The sequence below is a fragment of the Pteropus alecto genome, unplaced genomic scaffold (genome assembly GCF_000325575.1).
Source record: "Pteropus alecto unplaced genomic scaffold, ASM32557v1 scaffold43, whole genome shotgun sequence".
Classification (NCBI taxonomy): Eukaryota; Metazoa; Chordata; class Mammalia; order Chiroptera; family Pteropodidae; genus Pteropus; species Pteropus alecto.
In genome coordinates, this window is record NW_006435764.1 from 1748893 (window position 1) to 1753890 (window position 4998).

Sequence of the window (4998 nt, forward strand, 5' to 3'; positions counted from 1 at the left end):
AGCGCGCCGTTACCCGGCCAAGCCCTCGCGTCCGCACCTCACGCCTCCTGCAGCAGTGGCGGCGGCGTTGGGTTCGCTCGCTCCTGGGATTGCGCCGCCGTGGCCGCCAACAACGCCGCCTCCCATTGGTCAAACCCTATAGCCCCGCCCTCTTCGAGCAAGGCGGGCTGTGATTGGACTGGCTCGGCGCAAGTCAACTACCTTCGGCGCCTCCGGCGAAAACCAATCAGAAGCTGCGCCGCGCTCAGACCCGCGGGCCGTATGCAAATAAGTGTGTGAGGTCCGCGGCGGCGCGCGCTCGCCCGCTGGCGTGCCTTCCGCCTCTTTAAGGGGCGGGGGCGCGCAGAGGCCACGTGGTGGGCGCCCGTCGCCGGACTCCCGGTCACCCGTACCCCGGCCCCGCCGTAGGACCCTGCGCCCACTGCCGCACCCTCCTGGCCCCTCCAGTTCGGCTCCATCCCCCCATCTTTAAATCGGGGCACTTGTAGACTTGCTTAATAGGGCTGGGGGGAGAGTTAGAACAGCACTGGCCAATGGTCAGCTTGGTGCAGGTGTCAGCTGTCCTGATTACCCCACCTGCACTGGTGATGGGTGGGGACTGTCTGAGAACACAGACGAGGGTCTTAAAGCTGAAGCCCAGGACTGTCTTTTAGTCCCTGCCCCCCAGGCTCTCCTTAGTCTGTCCCAGGAGTGGCTCAGCCTGCATTGTGCCCCAGATGACATCTGGTCCCCCACAGGTCCTGGTGCTCATGATGACAGAGCAGCCATCACAGACCTGCATGCTGAGCCCAGGGCCGCTCTGTGCTGCCATTTGAGGGGCCAGAAGGGCTAATTCCAGGGTCTGCTTGTGGCTCAGATACCACCTGGAGAGAGCAGAGTCCACCCCCACACCCCAGCCCGTTCCCCTTTGGAGCTCCTGTGGGTTTGGAAGGCCCTTTCTGGGGAGTTGTGGATGATACCACAGTACATTCTCTCATTGGCTGCCGCCTATCATTTGGTCCAGCTGGACGCTCACCTCCTCTAAGAGGCCTTCCTTGAACACTAGCCACTTCCCCATACTTTATTTCCATCAAGGCACCATTGCCGGCTTTCCTGAGGCACGTTCACTCGATTATGTGCTTGTCTCTCCTTGCCTTCTGCCCCGTCCCCACCACTGGAAGAGTATCAGGCAGGCTTCTGGGAGGAAGTGGTGCTCCAGCTGACACCTGAGAACCAGTGGGAGTGGGCCAGCAGGGAGGGTCGGTGGGCACCACGTTTCAGGCTAGGAGCAGTGCAGAGATTGGCAGGTGAGCAGCACAGTGCATTCCAAGACCTACAAATAGCCCAGGGTGGTTCATGTCTCTAAAGGTAGCAGCTGGGTGCCCTGGCACGTTCGCTTGACAGAGATACTGGGGGTGTGGCGGGGGATGGCAGGCGACACCTGGGGCAGGCTGCACTCCGGTGTCCTCACCTGCAAGTGCGAGTGATGGGCAGTGCGCCAGGCTCAGGGTGCCACCAAGGGTGCCACCCCAAGCACTCTGCCCAGGCCTGACACTTTCTCAGATCTCTGGGCACTGGGTCTCAGGTTCCCCGACAGAAATGGACGTGAGAATCCCATGCAGCTGGCTGCATGTGGGGTGGCTCTTTGGAACCTGCAAAATGTCCTATCACGTCTCTTATGAAATTAGGTGACAATCCTTGTCTGCGTGTGCTGTGACTGGATTTTCTGTCTCCCATTTCAGTCATGAATGAATTTATTTAAATGAAGATTTGTCACATCAAATGCGTTTTTCTGTTAAAGAGAACGAAGTATGAGAACGGGAGTTTCTGGGTTTCCCGGGGTGGCCATGATGAAGCAGCACAGACGGGGCCTCAAAAAAAAAGGAATGAACTCTCTCCCAGTTCCGGGCGGCTCGTCTGAGATCGAGGGGTTTCAGGGCCGCGCCCCCTCCGGAGGCTCTAGGGGAGGGTCCTGCCTGCCTCTTCCAGCTCCTGGAGCTGCAGAGGTCCCTGGGCTTGTGGCTGTGTCACTTGTCTCTGCCTCTGCTGTCACGTGGCCTGTGTCTGTGCCTCTTCCCCTCTCAGAGACACAGTCATGTTGCATTTAGGGCCCACACCGCTCCAGTGTGACCTCCTCGTAACCTAACCGTCACGTTCGCAGAGACCCTAGTTCCAAACCAGGTCACGCCGTGGAATTCCAGGTTGAAGTGAATTTAGGGGGACACTACTGAACCCAGTGCAATGTCTGTCCTGGAAACCCCAGCGCGTCCGGTGTCAGCTGCCTGCCCCCTGGGGAACGGGCCTGTCCTCTGCTTCCAGTGGCATCTGCACCGGGCACCTGATTTTCGGAGCCTCCACACTGTGTTAGGCCAAGCTCAGCGCTGTGGGGGGAGATCCCACGGCCCGCCTGTCACCCAGGGATCTGCCCTCACCATCCTGGATCCTGGCGAAGTCCCCAGCGACCTGGGGTGAGACACTCGCCCCCAGCAGCAGCCCCATGGGCCACTGGGGGCCGTGGGCTCCTGGCACCTAGGGCCTCGTGTCTGAAGGCGCCACACCCCCCCGGACCACAGGCTTCGGGGACCCGAGGAGAGGCTCCCGCTTCACACGGCTGCTGGACGGCGGGAACGGGCGCCCATCTCCTCTGTTGAGACTCGTGCGTTCTGAAGGGCCTCATCACCTCTGACCCGGGCCTTAGACAAACACCCAGACGCTGCCCACCCCAGAGCCTTGCCGCTTGGCAGCTTTCAGGCGCCCACGGACACAGATGGTGCGGATTACCCCGACAGAAGCACCTGCAAACAACCTCCGCTGAGCCGGGTTCCTCCTTAGCCAGGAGGTGCCTGCTTTTCATGAGCTGAGGCACCCATTGTGCCCTCACAGGCAGCCCTCCCGCCTGGGGGGACCCTGCCACCCCCACCCTGCAGTGTACGTTGTCACCGGCATGTGCCGCTCTGCGGGTCGACACCCTCCACAGCTCCCCGCTGCTCACAGCGAAGAGGGAGGGGTGGGGCAGGCGTCGGCTTGTCTACGAGTCCTACGATGATGCTGACAGCACCCAGGGCTGACAGGCACTGTGTGGTTCCCCAAGGCCCCTGGCCACCTCATGGGCTTCGTCTTCCCAGCACGCTGCCTCCACCAGGCTCTGAGCTTGTGCACACCTGTCGCGGCCCCTCTGCCTGGTTGGCAGCCTCCCTCCAGGGGCTGTCCTGCCCTTGTCCTCTGCTCCTCGGCCACCCTTGGCCTTGTCAGCTGCTCCTCGCAGACCGAGCTCAGGATGGGCGCTCTGTCCTTCCCACCTAGGCAGCTGTGCCCCGCCTCAGCAACACTGAATGATGGCACCGCCTTGGCCCAGCGGGGTTCTGGGCAGACCCTCTGGTCCCATCCTGAGGAGGAACCGGAGATGTGGGGACAGCTCCCCGCATCGCAGCCCCGCGGCTCAGAACAGCCAGACCCCGACCAACCTAGCCCCGGAGGGGACCCTGCCCGTCACCTCTCGGGGGCGCGGCTTACGGAATGACCCCGGTGCTGGCAGGAGAGGGGGCACCGGACCTCAGCACCCCAACGTCCCTCCACAGGGTGTGGCGCCAGACTGTGACGCACGAACAGAACGGGCACAGGGACGCACGCAGCGCAACTCAAACCTGCGGTGTGCTGGCAGAGCGGAGCGGATCCGCAGACCTCACAGCCTCGGGAGGAGTCCGGAGACGGTCCCCGAACTGAGGCGTCCCCACCTCTGAGGTGGCCTTCCACGGGCTCTCAGCCTCGACCTTACCCTAGCGGTTTTCTGCACGATTTCATCTTTAAATAATGAGCCTGTGATGTTTTTATAATGAGGACATCAAAAGATTTCTCTTGGGGGAGAAGCGGGAAGACAGAGGCAGGCGAACCTGGCTCTTACAGCCGGAAAGTGGCCTCACGCACACGACAGACCCCTCACGGGGGCCGACACGACACGAGGACACGCCCACCGCACCCTCCGGAAGGTTCTGCCGCAGCTCATGAGGGTGCAGGCGGCGGTGTGGTGCTCCTCACCAGGCTGCCCGAGGTGGGCGGGGGAGCTCCTGGTGCGGGACTCTCCAGCCCCCCAGGCACCCTGCTTCCCCAGGGTCCAGGGCAGAGGCTGCCCTCGGGCTCACCCCGTCCTCGGCAGCGTCGGGCAGGACCTCGTTTTAAGGAATTTGATCACGAAGTTTCAAACGGAAAAGCAGAGCAGATAACCTGCGGAACAGCTGCCTGCCAGGGGCGCTGCAAGCGTTCCGCATGGCTGGCTTCACGCACGGCGCGCAGTACGGGACTGCAGGCCTCGCGCCACCTGGTCCCTGATTCGGGACATCTATGCACACGGCGGCCACGATCACACTAACAAAATTAACAGAAATTCCTTAGTATCGTCCCATACTCAGTCCCTACGCAAATTTCCCCGGCGTCTCCGTGGCCAGTTTGTACAAACCAAGGTTCATAGTTGAGATGCGGCGGTTTCGAGCAAGTCAGGTCTGTCCCCTCTACCCAGCCCCAGCCCCTAACAGGACTCCTGCAAGATGCCAGCTCAGGCGACGACTGCTCTTTTCAGCCACCACGTCTGGGGTGACTCATTACGTAGCAGTAGATAACCGCCAGGAAGAAGTTTGTTTTGCTTCGTTTTAGGGTTTTCTTTTTTTACCGGTTTAAATCTCTCTGTATGTGAAACATTTATGAGGCTCGGAAGTCAGGCAGGTCGCTGCCCAGAGCCCGTCCTCACTGCCTCAAAGCCATCGTGCCCCGCGTGTGACTGGCGGTGCCCCCAAGCGGCGCCAGGGACCCCGCTGACAGGCTGGTCCTGATCTGCGCCACGCACAATGCCGTGGTGAGCAGCACGTGCACGTGTCCCGTCATACTGTGCAGCTGTCTTTCGGACGATGTCCTACCAGTGTGGCAAAGGGACAGAGCACGGGCGCCTCTACAACAGGGCCCTGCCAGACTTGCCCACGGGGGCGAGCTGCTTTGCGCCGCCGTCACCGAAGCCCAAGGACTGCCTGG

The 4998-nt window shown here is 61.6% G+C and overlaps 1 protein-coding gene across 1 annotated transcript in view; it reads right to left on the reverse strand.

The window, feature by feature from the left end:
* Window positions 1-145, reverse strand: part of NAP1L4 (nucleosome assembly protein 1 like 4) — a 40654-nt gene extending 40509 nt beyond the window's left edge. The window contains exon 1 of the mRNA XM_025046283.1: window positions 38-145. The gene's annotated coding sequence lies outside the window, so the exon portion shown is untranslated. The remainder of the gene's footprint in view (window positions 1-37) is intronic.
* Window positions 146-4998: the final 4853 nt, after the last annotated feature.